Source organism: Myotis davidii, unplaced genomic scaffold, assembly GCF_000327345.1.
Source record: "Myotis davidii unplaced genomic scaffold, ASM32734v1 scaffold130, whole genome shotgun sequence".
Taxonomy (NCBI): Eukaryota; Metazoa; Chordata; class Mammalia; order Chiroptera; family Vespertilionidae; genus Myotis; species Myotis davidii.
The window spans coordinates 4683404-4699869 of NW_006285040.1; positions in this window are offsets into that span (position 1 = coordinate 4683404).

The window sequence follows — 16466 nt, forward strand, 5'->3', positions numbered from 1 at the left end:
CCCCACCCGGGTTTTTAAATAGACCCACTCTTCTGAGTCTCTGAGCAAAGATAATTCATAGAAATAATTTTCCCAGACACAGACTATTTTTTTCCCTTCATTATTTTGGGGGGGATTATAATAATTTTAGAGAAGTTTGTTTTCTGTCTCAACCCAAGAAGTTGTTGGTGCATGGTGACATCACTGATATTGTTTTCTCTAATCTATAGACCGTTAGATGATCTCAGTGGTCTAAAAATCGATGAAATGGTGAAAGAAACTCTAAAACTTTTTTAGTTCTTGCAGTTCAGGCAAAAAAGAAGATATACTGACAGAACAGGAAGAAAGTGATTTTTCAGAAATCTTGATACTTTCTTCATGCCTTTCTCCGGAAAGGAATACATTGGTATTTAGAGGTGGAGCAGGAGCCAGATCAGGGGCCTGAGCAGGGGTGGCCAATGAGGGGAGGACAAGAGCCAGGAAACTGTGGCCTCAGGGACACCCAGAGAAAAGGGTTCACTGAAAAAAAGTGTGAAAAAGAAAAGACTTGAAAGTTGAGTAGATGAAAGACAGAAATGACCACTGGATTTGGGAACATAGAAGTGACTGCTCATCTTGTGAAGTCTCAGGGACACGGCAGAGGGTGAAAGCATGTTAGGAAGAGACTGAGGAGAGGATGAGGGCGGAGACCACAGCTACAGCCAGTTCTTTGAAGATGCTTCACTGCAAATTAGAGCAGAGTAGTTACAGTAGTCGGAAGCAGTTACCATGCCTACTAGTTACCATGTTCTAATAGGGATCACATTAGCTACAGTTTAAAAAACTAGATAGTGTCCCTTTCTCCCAGGGATGGAACAAATGAGAGAAGAGAAGGTATGGAGGATTTTCCAATTCTACACACTCCTGGAGAATATAGAAAATATTAAAGCAGTGGTCGGCAAACTGCGGCTCGCGGGACACACGCGGCTCTTTGGCCCCTTGAGTGTGGCTCTTCCACCAAATACTGACTTCTGCGCATGGGCCACCAAGTTTCAATCGCACTGTACATATGTGCCCGCACGTGGTATTTTGTGGAAGAGCCACACTCAAGGGGCCAAAGAGCCGCATGTGGCTCCCAAGCCGCAGTTTGCCGACCACTGTTTAAAGCATGTGACTAAGCTCTGTCCCAAATGAAAGTGAATTTTTTAAAACTCTTCTGTAGATAGCTAGACTCTTTCTAATAGTATAGTCACAGCAGATGAGAGAAAACATGACAGAAGTTCTTATTCTAGTGCTTATCTTTAGTAAATAATTTACAAAGTATTTTAAAAGAAAAGCAGACATTTTTTCCCCCTCAAAAGAAACACACCCACTGGAACAAACACTGTCAACCTTTCGGGATAATTTGTCGTTTTCATTATGTCAAAGTTAAAATCCTCCTCTTGTCAAAGGGGAATGTTTCAGGGCCAAATGGCAGAATTATTTACATTGACTTCAATGTCTACCTCAGTGTCATTCCCCACCCCCCCTCGTTTTTCTAATAGTGGTAGAATTTTGGCTGAATTAATTTTTAGTTACTTTGGGTATTACCTACTGAAATATTGTTTGAAACCTTTTGAGTACTTATCTCCCACCTCAAGGATGAGAGGATGTTTAAGAAGCCTTCGGTTTCTCGGAGAGTAGGACAGTTGGGTAGGTGATAGCAGATGACCCAAAGAAGAGGCAGTAGAAAGGCAGAAGCAGGAGCACTAGAGGGTTTCCAATCACCCTTTGGCCTGTAAGCATGTAGTCCTTAAGTCATGGTAGAGAAAGTCATCCTCCTTTTTTTTTTTTTTTTTGAGAGCTGTGTTATTTTTTAATTATAAATTTCTCGTCAGATCAGCATGTCCCTGGAGCAGTGCATCCAACAGATAAGTCAGCTCAGCGATCACTGTGATAGAATCAAAGAAGCCATGACATCTCTTACAAGCTGCATGGAAAAGCAGTTAGTTACAATGGACCATCTCCTAGCTGCCCTGGTGGAGATAAAAGCACAACTCCCAGATCAAGTCTTTTTTAGTCAGAGTCTTCTGTCTATGTCTTCTAAGATTAATCAACTAGTAGAGGATTCTTCTGAGCTTTTGGCCAAGCTTAATTATTTGCCTGTAATGTCGGGACCTGCAACATCCACTCTCGAGGCGGCTGGAGCAAACACGCAGGAGCACAGAAGGCCTCCCCCAGGGCCCATCCTAGCAGCCCTGGAGCGACACGGAGCAAGACGGACAGATACTCTCTCTTCTGATATTCCCGGGTATGCAGAGGCTGCTGAGGCCGAGGAGAAAGTGCTGCCTCTAGTTCCCACCGAATTCGTACGAGTCCTCACAAGTCATCTGACCGGACCCCGCACCGCATTTCACGAATTAGTATCGGCCATCGCTACGGTGAGCCGAGACTCCCATGATCTACAGGTAGCCATGGACCAGTTCAATCGAGAGCTAAGGGATGGTTCCTCAGCTCATGCTGCCATAATATCCATCACTCGGAGGTGTGAGTATTTTCGGAACTGCGAAGCTCCGACAACGGAGGTAACTTCCAAGAGCCAGATTCCAAAAGCCTGTCATGGCAGACTTAGGGATGCACCGGAGGGTCCCAAACCCCTGGGACGAGGCTGGGTATATATATATCTAACTCCGGAAGGAAGCCTCGGGTTAAAGATTTAATTATTCCTCTGTGTGCCTTTTACATATGTATTGGGTATCCCCAAGAGAGTCCCTTTAACACAATCGTCTGTATCAATTGATTCACTCTTCTAGCTTCATAGGAAAGATTGATGAACATTAGGAAAACGTCTCAGTACGGTTTCAAAGGATCAGAGGTGTTGGCAGTGGTCTCGACTACAGATCCCTCCACATTCAGGGCTATACCTGACCCTACAATCCAAGACTTTCAGAAAACGATTGCCCACCCCCTGGGACACTAGCGACTGCGTGGTCCCCCCTCCATGTCAGCCAGCCGAATCTGTTCTGGGACACCAACCAATCTAGCAGCAGCACCCATCCCTCTTTATTGGACATCTCTGACAACGACCACGGACAGCTCATGGGCCTGGAAACTCCTCCCAAACTAATCAAAGCCGTTGGGGACACTCCGCTAGAGGCTCCCAGTGCGGAAGCAGGATCCACCAGAAAACGATTTCAAAAGAATCTCTGAGCGATGCCCCACATACGCCCCCGCAGGCATGAAGCCAATCCTCTAGTTCAGATGATCCACACGGGGGCAGAAAGGCTCAAAGATGATAGGAATCAATCTTTGGGATCATCAGTGCACTGTAAGTTCATAGCTCACCAGGAGGGCTCAAGAAATAACCCGACAAGCAGAGATCCTGTCACCCTTACAGAGACACTCATTGTGCCGACAACACCTATATAATGCACTTCACTGCCTCCAGTCCTCCGATATCAAACACCAAGTCAACAATGTTCCACATGTCCGCCTGCCCAAGAGAGACAATTTTTCACTCACTTAGTAGAAAAACCCATAACAAATGAAGATCATTAAGAAGAAGAAGAAAGAATAGGACAATGAATCTCCATCTGCCTATCACTCAGTTTTATGACTTAGCAAGATTTTTGCCCCATTTGCAATATTTACCCATCCTTTGTGCTGCTTTGCACACCTCACACATTGCTGTTTCACTCTTTCATACTTCAGCATCCTTCTCTAAAAATATGGACCGCAATATAACTACAATTTTGTCTCATACCTTTGATACTATAAATCTTTGGTATATATGGGATCTATTCCACAGATTTCTCCAGTTATCACTGAAGGTCATTTTCACTGTTTGTTTGGTTGAATCTAGACCCAAACAAGATCCACATTTTAATTTGGTTCTTTTCTTAAATCTCTTTAATCTGGAGTAGTCACCTTCTTCCCTTTTGCAGGTGACTTTTTGCAGACATTGAGCTCATTCTTTGGATTTGTCTTCTGCCTTTTTTGAGTGATATTTAACTTGCTCTTCTAGTCCTCTCTTTCCAAAAAATGAGAGATGTCTACAGGATTGATTCAATTCTGGTTTACCTGTTTTGGCAAGAACACTTTGTAGTCACTGTTATGTGCGTCATGTTGCGTCCCATTGTGAGTCACACAGTGTCTGGTTTTCTTAGTTCTACGGACGCTAAGATTGCTCATTGGCTTGGGTGGTAACAGCTTGTCCCTCCATTGGGATGCTCCCATCCTCTTTTTATCAAATGCCTTTATCCATTGGCGACTGTTGCATGGGATTGCAAAATGGTAGTGTTCTAGTTCCAATTTTGCTTTCACATCAACTAACTTGAATTCTTCAGTAAAGAATAACTATTCTCTTGTTAAACAGACTATATGGTTATCTAAATGTATATTTCTACTAGGACATGTGGAATAAATGTTTAATCCTTTAACTGCCAACAATGGCACCTTCAGCTTGAAGGCCAGTTTACTTCTAAAACTTTTCCTGCAGAGCCCACAGTTGTCAGGCAGAGTAACTGGCTAATGTCCCCTTTTCACCAGACCCAGCCAGTGAGCATGTGATTAAAACATTGCATGGGATTCCTGATTAAGACAAACCCTCTCTAAAAGATTTCTGAAACTATACTCTAGCAGAGATTACAAAACTTGAGTTTTCAGATTGTTCGGCCACTGATTTAAGGTTCGTTTTCACGGTTTCTGATGACCGTGCTATGTGCAGTGTTAAAGGCTGTGCTACAGCCCTTCACACTACTTCCACAGTTTGAAATCACAGATTTACTTCTCACTTGATTGATGGTCTTACCCCGTGGACTGTAATGTCAGAAGATAGACAGGGTCATTTTGCCTCCTACTTTAAGTAGCCAGAACTTTTCTGATTTTGAGAAATAGAAAGTCAACTCAAACTATATGTAACACAAAGAGAATTTGTTTGAAAGGCTGCAGGGGTAGTTCACAGGAATGAACGAAATGTTACAGAATGTTCAGCTGCTACAGGGATTTAAAGGACTTCAATTGGACTTTAATGTCATCAACACTCTCTTTTCTTCTTACCTCTGATTGATAGCTTTGTTCTCTCAACACTACCATGTGGTGTTGGTCATGACAACCACCTGCATAAGTTCTACCCTCTTTAACATTAAGACTCTGATTGGTCCTTCCTGAGACATGTGCTCACCCCCAGACCTCTCCAGGGCACCAGCCATGTGCTCTGGTTGGCCTACTTTGGGTCAAGTGTCCATCTTTGTGTATATGTGACAGGAGAACACTGATGGGTCCCACCACTCTATATGATTAGAATAGGAGTGAATCAGTTACCCCTAGAAACAGGGAGTGCTGCTACCCAAAGAAGGGGAAAATGTTTGCTGCATGGGCAAAATAATACATGTCCACTAAACTACAGTTGTATCTCCCGCACCCAAGAAGTATTTGCGTATAGCAAATGCTTAACACAATTTTGTAGAAGAATCAAGGTATACTGATTGCTTTCATGTAATGCATTAGGTTTGTAGAAAGAATCTGTTTTGAAGCAACATAATAAAGTCATGTTGACTTTTACTTGCAATATGGCTTCTCCAGTCCTCAAAACATTTTACTTATGATTGCTATGTTTTTATTTTTATTTAAAAAGCCCTCTTGCTCCAGCCTTCAGAAATTCTGTAGTTAATCTTTCATAATAACAAATAACTTTTCTAGTACTAAAACCAGTGAGTCATCAGGATCCACAAACCTCAACATATCGTATATAACTTAATGCAATCTGATGGTGCTAACTTTCTGCTACTCAATGCTGCAGACATTACCTAAGTTTTTCAAATAAGAAATTATGATGCTAAATTTATTCTTCATGTGTGTATTTATCCAGATAACTTAAAATCATGGGACTCTCTGGGAAGAAATAGTGCTTGTTCTCAATGGCAGAAATGTATACATGTTTTTCTTTCATTTCCTAAGTTAATAAAATCTTCATGCAACTGAATGCAATCTTTTTTTCTATTAGTAAATGTACCATAAAACATTTCAAATAACATTTGGTCTCTGCTTGCCTTAAATATTTTTTTTATTTTTATTTTTTAGATTTTATTTGGACTCCTCACTTTCACCATACAAATATGAATTTGGAATTACCTTTAAAAATGAAATACACAAGTGTTTTTTTATATTTTATTTTCTGAATGATTTGATATGTGTTGTCAAAGGGAACATCACATTTAAAAGATAGTGTTGAATTTATCGTCCCTTCTCTCCCATCATGGGAAATGTTCATTAAGTTGATAATGAAATCTGTAGCAACATCACGTTGTTTTGATGGCCGTAGATGCAGGAGAATTTGGAAGCCAATATGCAGTTCATTTAACTTGTGCCCAAGCCATCTGCTTATCTGCATCACTCAGCCAGCCAGCCTGCTTCTTTCTCCTGCAGTCTACAGAGATGGTAAACCTGGATGAAGATTTCCTGGCAGCCTCAGTTCACTTCCTGAATCTTCTACGCCATCCAGAATTCCCTGGTGGAGCCTAGCAGGATATTTGGAAAGGCAAAGAGGTTCTTTGGCATAGGAGAGAGCAGACATAAATGTCAGCTGTTGAACCATCGTTGGGGAGAATACTTCAGGGTTCAAGCCTTGTTAAAAATAAATTTCAAGTCACCAGTAACTAAAATATAAAACCACCACCAAGGGGAATATGTTGGTCCCTACCAGCTCATTTCTTTATTCTGTAGCAATAGGAAGAGTGTAGTTTCACTACGTTTACATGCCAACAAATTGTTATCAAAGTCACTTGAAGGATAAGACAAGAGATATTTTTTTCACCTTCCTTCCTGGCTCACATCAGAGAGACCTGGCACTAGAAGTCTTATTCCATTGGATGGCGAGGGTGTGCTCCTTAATGTGCCCTGGGACATCATTGTTTCAAGATCCATTATATGGGGTCAGCCAGGGCAGCAGCGGTCATTTGGCCTGAGTAACATCCAATCGTCTCTTAGTGAACCACAGTGTCTGGCCTTCCATTTGTACCATGAACATGAGGCAGGGACCTGCCCTCCCCTTGTCCTCCATGAATATGGTTTTAGTCATTGTGTCTGTTTGACCTTTGGACTCTGTGACTATCCAGTCAAAAGCAAGGAGGAGTATGGAACCTGATTATAGAATGCAGGCCTGTAAATCAGAAAAGGAAGTCCCTTATTGCCAGCAGCCCGTAGGCAGTGGAACCTTGTCTTTTCTCGTTATCATGTTGGTGCTGAGCATTCAGCCACACTGCACACCATCCATCACTGGGACATCCATCAGAATAATTCATGGCAGTCAGATGCTCCTGTGTGCAGTCCAGCAGCATTGTTACACTGGGCATCCAGGTGTCTTCTTTAATGACAGCTGTGGAGAAAGAAAACTATTTTTTATGAAAGTTTCCAATGTAAATAAGAAAGAAGCAAAAAAGAAAAGGAAAATAAAAATGGCAAGTCTATAAGATTACTGTATCAAGACACAGGGGCTGGTTTTATGATAGAAGCCCAAACACTGAGTTGAGATGAAGGCATCCCATTGGATGTGATGAGGACTACATTGTGTAGAGTTAATTGAGATTGATCCATACCACCGCTTTGAGCTGACCCTCCTCAGAACTGTACGGTCAGTCGGGCTTGTTTTCAGTGCCTATTAACTTCCTTTTTTTAGCACCACATCTGTCTGTGACCCCCTCTCAGGGGTACTCAGTCTTCCCCCCACAGTGCTGCTCAGAATGCTGCTCACTGGGTGGCTCTTTTTACTGCACCCCCCAACCTCCCCACCTCCCTCCTCAATCCTATGCTTTGCTCTAAAAGCACTACTGCACCTGTACCACTAACTACCTGAGAAATGCTGAGATGTTAGGAACAAAGGTGTATTGATTTAGGTGTCTCTTTACAGAGAAGCCCAGGATGTCAAAGGTATTGACACTAGGGGACACATAAATGGTGAGATATTGCAATTTTCAACCCTCATCTATTAAAGACATTTAGCCCCAATTTTTATGCCAGTTGAAGCTAATTAACTAGGCTGCCTTGCTCCTCAAAAGTGTGGTTCACTGCCCAGTGACATTGATACCACCTGGGAACTTATTAGAAATGGTGCATCTCAGGCCCTGCTCCAGACCTACGGAATCAGACTCCACTTTTTTAACAAGATCCCCAAGTAGTTATTATTTATATTAATGTGTGGGGAAAAGTGATCTATTCATACCGAGTTTCAGTGAAAATAAATGCTTTATTGTGTCAGGCTTCAGATGAACACAAAAAGAAGGCCCCTGACCTATGTAAGGATATGAAAAGCTTCATAGAGAGCAGTAGCTCTCAAATGTAGTAGAGTAAGAATCATCTGCAAGGCTTATTAAAACCTGCATTGCTGGGCTCCACCCGCAGTTTCTAATTTAGTAGATCTGGTGGTGGGGGGGGGGTGTGCCTGACAATGTATAGTTCTAACAAGTTCCCAGGTGATGCTGATTCTGTTGGTCTGGGACCACTTTTCAAGAAATATACACATAGAAATATTTATTATGCTATGTTGGTAGAGGTCGTTCTGGTAGGCCCTTGTATACACATCAAGAACACTCCACTTAGAAGCATTAGATGGACAGTGTAAGGATAGTCTTTACTTCTGCTTATCTGGGTAACCTTGCCCATGCCATACTGCCTCTCTGAACATCAGTGTCTGTAAAGAATGGTCTAGATCAGTGGTCTTCAACCTTGGCTGCACATTAGAATCACCTGGGAATCTTTAAAATCCTGATTTCTGGGCCTCATCCTCTGGAAATTCTGTTTCTTTGTTATGGGGTGGGACCACAACATTAGTAACAAAGAAACAGAATTTCCAGAGGATGAGGCCAGAAATCAGGTGATTCTAATGTGCAGCCAAGGTTGAGAACCGCTGGTCTAGATGCTCTCTATCATATCTGCTATTTCTAAAAATCTGTGCTATGTTATTTTTCATAACTTCTTGAGACCTAACTGATATAATTTAAATTGGAGGTTCCCAGACCTAGAAGATGGGGAGGAGCATGAGCCATGATGAGAGTTAGATGGGAATTAATTGAGGCAATCAAAGGGTTATTTGTTTCTCTCAAAGTTGGCCACCATTGTACCTGCAGGTGGACCCAGTCCTACCCTTACTCCTAACAATTGATAATTCCTAAAACTCTTTGTGGGGAATTAGATTCAAAAGTCTAAATTTTCCAGCATTATACAGTATCTTGGAACCAAAGGGTAGAAAGGTTCCAATGTGTTTGGAACTCAAACCCTACAGTTTCAATCTTTTGGATTTCTCCCAAATGAGAAAAATACATTTCTCAGAACGTACACAGTTCTAATTAACAAAGGACTACTGTGTTTTCCTAGATTAAGAGTTAATGTGGATGAATACGTTTACTATGGCATTTTGTCTTTTTGTAGCTATGTTTGGCAGTGTTAAAAGCTGAATCTGTGTTCTAATGAAATTTTACTTCTGTTGAGTGAGTAAATGGACCAGGTACCAGGTATGATGTTAGAATCTGATTATTTGGTATCAAAGCTCATACATGTTTAAGTACCTTCAGTAAGTCAACCTGAAATGTTGCCAGTTCTCTTGTTGAAGCAAGTGAAGACAGGGTAAGTGCAGAGGTCCTAAATGAATAAGGCCTTCACATGTTCAAAGAATTAGAAGGAGCTCAGTTACAGAGTTAAGAACAGAAATACTGAATTCCAAATAACAGTAATTCCCATGACAAGTATGGAATACTATAAGATCCAACAGTGGAACCTCATATTAATAATACATTGGTCCTGCCCTGATCGGTTTGGCTAAGTGGATAGAGCGTCATTCCTGTGGACTGAAGGGTCCCAGGTTCGTTTCCAGTCAAGGGCATGTACCTTGGTTGTGGGCACATCCCCAGTAGGGAGTGTGCAGGAGCCAGCTGATCGATGTTTCTCTCTCATCGATGTTTCTAACTCTCCAGTCCTCTCCCTTCCTCTCTGTAAAAAAGTCAATAAAATATATTAAAACAAATAATATATTGGTCCTTCCATGTTGTTGCAAATGATAAGATTTCATTCTTTTTCATGGCCAAGTATTATTCTATTGTATATATGCACCACTTCTTTATCCACTCATCTATTGATAGTCGCTTGAGTTGCTTTATATTTTGGTTATTGTAAAATAATGCTGCAGTGAACGTTGGGTTCCATATTTCTTTTCAAATTAGTGTCTTGAATTTCTTTGAATATTTTTACAGAATTGGAATGGCTGGGTCATAAGGTAGCTCTATGTTTAATTTTTTGAGGAATCTCTATATTCTTTTCCATTGTGGCTGCACCGATTTGCATCCCCTTTTCTTCACACCTTTATCAACACTCATTTGTTGATTTATTGATAATAGCCATTCTAACAAGCATGAGGTGGTAGCTCATTGTGGTTTTAATTTGCATCTCTCTGTTGATTAGTAATGTTGAGTATCTTTTCATATGTCTATTGGCCATCTGTGTGTCCTTTTTAAATAAGTATTCAGGTCCTCTGCCCATTTTTAGTTGGATTGTTTGGTGTGTGTGTGTGTGTGTGTGTGTGTGTGTGTGTGTGTGTGTTTAGTGTTGTTGTCTGAGTTGTACATAAATTTTGGTTATTGACCAAAATTGGTGAGTATGCTCTTTCATTCAGTAGGTTCTCTTTTTGTTTTGTTGATGTTTTCTTTTGCTGTGCAAAAACACTTTAGTTTGATGTAGTACCATTTATTTACTTATTTGTTTCCCTCATACAACAACAAATATCAGAAAAAATATTGCTGAGAGAAATTACTCCCTATGTTTTCTTCTAGGAGTTTTTGATTTTGGGTCTTAACATTTAAATCTTTAATCCATTTTGAGTTTATTGTTGTATATGGTATAAAAAGATGATCTATTTCATTTTTTGAGTGTATTTTTTTAACACCATTTATTGAATAGACTGTCTTAACTCCATTGTATATCCTTGCCTCCTTTGTCATAGATTAGTTGACCATGTAGATGTGGGTTTATTTCTGGGTTCTCTGTTTGTTCTATTGATCTGTGTGTTGGTTTTCATGCCAGTACCATGCTGCTTTGAGTACTATAACCTTGTAGTATAATTTCATATTAAGATTGCTTTGGCTATTAGGGATCTTTTGGGGTTCCATATAAATTTTAGGGTTATTTGTTCTAGTTGTGAAAAATGCCATTGGTATTTGATAGGGGTTACAATGAATCAATAGATTTCTTTGGCTAGTATAGACATTTTAACAATGTTAATTGTTCCTATCCATGAGCATAGTATATGTTTCCATTTATCTGTATCTTTTTCAATTTCTTTTTTAATGTCATATAATTCTCCAAGTACAGGTCTTTTATTTCATTGGTTAAATTTATTCTCATGTATTTTATTTTTATGCAATTGTAAATGGGATTTCTCTTTCTGATAATTATCCTAATATATAAAATGCCAGGGGCCATCGTGACTGAAACAATTGGACGGACGACCAAACAGCAGACTGCATGGGGTGACCAGGCCGGCAGGGGAGGCAGTGAGGGATGACCAAACAACTGAGCAGCAAGCTATGTGGGGCAACCAGGCCGGTGGTGGTGGTGGGGGGGCAGTGAAGGCTGACCAGGCCGGCAGGGGTGGGCAGTTAGGGGTTACCAGGCCAGTGTTGGGGGCAGTTGGGGGTGACCAGGCTGGCGGTGGGGACAGTTAGGGGCAACCAGGTTGTCAGCGGGGAGCAATTAAGGGTGACCTGGCCATCAGTGGAGGGCAGTTGGGGGTGACAAGGCTGGAAGGGGGGGCAGTAAGGGGTGACCGGGCTGGCAGGGGTGGGCAGTGAGGGACGACAACACCGCCAGGGTGGGGCAGTGAGTGGCGATCAGGCAGGCAGGCAGGTGAGCAGTTAGGAGCCAGCAGTCCAGGATTGTAAGAGGGATTTCCAACTGCTGGGATCGGGCCTAAACTGGCAGTTGGATATCCCCTGAGGGGTCCTGGATTGGAGAGGATACAGGCTGGGCTGAGGGGCCCCCCTCCCATGCACAAATCTCGTGCACCGGGCCTCTAGTCCTATGTGATAAAAGCCTTATATGTAAATCAACCCAACAGCAGAACGACAATTCGCTATGATGCACACCGACCACCAGGGGGCAGATGCTCAATGCAGGAGTTGCCCCCTGGTGGTCAATGCACTCCCACAGCGGTAGCGCCACTCAGCCAGAAACCGGGCTCATAGCTGGGGTGCACAGTGGCAGTGGCTGGAGCCTCTCCCAACTCCAAGGTAGCGCTAAGGAGCAGCGAGCAGGCGGGCAGTAAAGATCAAGGGGTCCTGGACTGCAAGAGGGTGCAGGCCGGGCTGAGGGACCAAATGCAACCAGTTCCTGAATATTAATTTTGTATACTGTTACTTTACTGACTTCATTTATTAGTTCTATTAGTTTTTGGTAAAATCTTTATGGTTCTCTCTCTCTAGTATTATATCTACAACATTATTTTTAAGTTTACAACTGTATTCCATTTTATGATTATACAATAGAATATTTCACCAACAGTCATTTAAACAAATTTCACAGAACGTTTTTTTTTGTTTTAAATTTCAGGAATTTCAAGTGTCTCAAAAGAAAATTATAACCATCAGGCAAGCAACATAAAATGCTGGCAGTAAACCAATGTGGGTGGGAAATCACCAGCCAGGGAATCTCTGCTCCTCCTCTAGTAATTCTGTAATTGTTTCAGCAGTGTTATTCCTGCTTCTGTCCACTGAGCCAAACTGGTCAGGGCCCACCTTTATTTTTAAAATAAACTTTTTATTTTGGAATAAATTTTAGATTTACAAAAAGTTACAATGTTTGTCAAAACTCAGAAACTAACATTTGTACATTATTAATTAAACTCCACATTTCAGTAAGATTTCACTGGCGTTTCCAGTAATATACTTTTTCTATTTGGGACCCAGTCCAGGAGACCACATTGTATTGAGTCACTTCCTTGGTCTCTCCCCCCCACCCCCATAATCTTGATGATTTGGGGAAGCACTGGTCAGATATTTCGTAAAAGTTTTTAAATTTGGTTGTTTTTGTTTTTTTTATGATTAGACTGGATAATGGGTTTGGAGAAGAATAACACAGAAGTGAAGTGCCCTTTGTCTCATATTCCTTTGTAAGCATGGTATCAAATGCTGTATCCCTGGCAATGTTAACCTTGGTAGTCCAGTCAAAGTGGGGCTTAGTAGGTCTCTATTGTAAAGTTACCTTTCCTCCCTATCCCCACTCTCTATTTATTAGTGGGAAGTCACTAACTCCAACACACACTCAATGAGAGGTGGGGTAGAGGAGTTAGAGACTGGGAGGCCTACCTCCTGGAGTGGGTTATTTGCATAAATGAATTGGAATTCTGTAAGGAAAATTTGTCTCTTCCCCCTCTTTATTTACATGTCAGTGGGCGACTCAGGTATATTTATTTTATACATTAGCTTTTAATCTTTATTACATTATTAATTTATTATTATAACATTTTTATTAAAAATGCTCTAGGTTTGGCCATTGGGAGGTCTTTTAGGTTGGCTCCTTTACCCCTGTGATATTCCCTTTATCCTGTTGTTTGCACAGCATTTTCTTATTTTCTGCTCCATGGTCAACTTATATTTTCTCTGCCCAAGACCCAGAATCGACCATTTCTCAAAGCAGCCCTAGTTCCTTTTGTGGGAAAATTACATTTAGAAACCAAGCTCAGGGCAACAATTTTTTGACGGTTTTCAATATTATTTATAACATTGCTCTAAATATTCCTTGAGCTAATCTAACTCTTTGCACATAACCATAATTATTCTTTATGATAAATGTCTAGAGATGAAATTGTTGAGTTAAAAGGAATTTTAAGACTTTCAATATATTGCCAAGTTGTCATCTAGGAAAATTATATCCATTTATATGGTTACTAGAGACCTGATGCATGAAATTTGTGCAAGAGTAGGCCTTCCTTCCCCCAGCTGCCAGCACCGGCTTCCCTCTGGCACCCGGGACCCGGGCTTAACCTCTGGCTGCCGGCAGGCACCCGGGACCTAGGTAGCCCCAGCTTCATCCAGAAGGTCATCTGGTCTAATTAGCATATTACGCTTTTATTATTATAGATGAGTGGTATGGAAATTTGTAGTTTTGGGTTTTAAATAAGTAAATTTCATCTCTCTACCAAATTATATCTTAACTCCTCTACACTGTCAACAAACTAGCCTAAGCCACATTCGCCTCTCGCCTGGATTTCCTCCATAAACTCATAACTAGTCTCCTCCTTCTCTACTCCACCATCTCCATCCTTTAGAGAAAAATCAGAACGTTTTGAAAATACAAATAAATGAGACCATGTTGTGTTCCTGCTTTAAAACCTTCCAGAGTGCTTGATACACAAAGAACTCTTACAAACCCAAAAGGAAAATGTTCTAGTTCTTTAAAACCTTCCGAGAGGGCTTGATGCACAGATAATAAAAGATAAAATCTTTAATATGGATATAAAGCCATGGGTTATCTGGGTGCTCTCTGCCTCTCTGGGTTCCTTTTGCTTTTGTCCTTCCTCCTCAGTACATCAGGCAAACATTAGCCTGATGTTTGTCTAACATACCTATTTGTTTTCTAGCTCATGGCTTTTTGAGAAATTTTTCCCACTGCCTAGAATATCTTCCTACCCTGAAATAGTACATTTCTAGTAATTCTAGTAATTCTTAAAATTCTCAATTTAGGTACCAATTTCTTTAAACCTAATATAATTCTACCTGAAAATCTTCTCATAGTTTCCTTTACAGTATTTTAAAAGGACTTCTCACAGGGCCTAATTATAATTATATCATTATTAAATATTCACCTCTCAGTGAATCTAATGCCCCAAGGACAGGGACAGTGTCCAGTTTGATTGACACCCAGCAGACGCTGGCACTTAGTAGGAACTCAATATTCATTTGTTGAATGAATGTGTAAGAGTTGAATCAGTAAAACATATACCAGGCTAAAAATCTGCATTAAATGAAGTGCTGTGAAACCTCAGTTCTTTACCTGCTGAAGGTTATATTTGATGTATTTGAGAAGTGAAACGGATCTGTCCATTCCCCAGCTAAAATACGATTAAGGAGGAAAACTTACTTTGTAGGTAAAGGTTAGAATATTTGGAAGACCCCTGATTTACAGGGGCAGGTTAGCCCTGAGAAAGATATCAGTTTACATTTGGCGTTCTGTGAGAGTGCATTTTCCTACGGTTTTCTGTGGCAGATTGTATCTTGTAAGGATGGCTGCAACAAAATCCTCCCTCTCACATGATTTTCAGACGATATGACTTTATACTCCTCCCATTGAGAGACAGGTCTGTGCCCTCCTCTGGAATCAGGGCAGGTTTTTGACTGCCGTGGATTTGAAACTTTGTGACCCCAAGGCTAGCTCTTAAAAGGCGATAGGCTTCCACCTGCTTGTGTGGGACCCTTGTCTTTGGAGGCCTTGGCCACCATGTAAGAAGAGTGAGGCTTTCGTGTTCAGTCACATGGAGAGGGCACAGGTACGTGCTCTGGCCCGAGGCCCCCGATGAGTTCCTAGCCGACAGCCAGCATCAATTGCTAGCCATGTGAGTGAAGATCCCTCCAAGTGGCTCCTGCCCCCCGCTGTCTAGTCACCTGTAGCGTTTGAGTCTTGCTAGCTGAGACTGCAGATATCATGGGGTAGAAATAAGCTGTACCATGGTGGCTTTTAGAATTCCTGACCCACAGAGTCTGTACAGGGAATTAAATGGTTGTTTTAGTTGCCAAATTTGGGGAGAATTAGTTATATAGCAATAGGAACAGGAAAATTTTCAACAGTATGATTTTTTTTTTACTGTCCTCAGTCTGAGAATAAAAAGCTATCATTTAACTTTATATTCTTTTATTACTAGGAAGATTGAATATGTCTTGTGAGTATTAACCAATTGTATCTCTTTTTTCCATGTTAGTATTTTTCCCCCATTCTTTTTTTTTAAAAAATAATATTTTTAATTGATTTCAGAGAAGGAGGGAGAGAGAGATGAAAACATCAATGATGAGAGAGAATCATTGATTGGCTGCCTCCTGCACATCCCACACTGGGAATCAAGTCCACAGCCTGGGCATATGCCCTGACCAGGAATCGCACCATGACCTCCTGGATCAAAGATTGATGTTCAGCCATTAAGCTACACCAGCTGGGCTCCCCCATTCTTAAAATCAATTCTTCTCCTTTTGGATTTGTAAGAATTCTTTATGTGTCAAGGATGTTAAACTTTTTTTCTGTTACATGTTCCCAGTAGTTTGTTGTTTTTTATGGTGTTATTTGCTTGTGTATATTCTTTAAAGTCAGACTTGAATGTTTTCTAATTGTTTCTAGTGAGCTCATGACCTTGGGTCATTGTCTCTTTCACACCAAGCCAATGGTATTTATTCTTTGCTCTTGTGTTGAAGTGTGCAGTATTCCCTCAGCTACAAAAATGAGCATCTACCACTATTAATTTTTGTTAGAACTTTATCATACTTGGGTTAAATATATTTGTT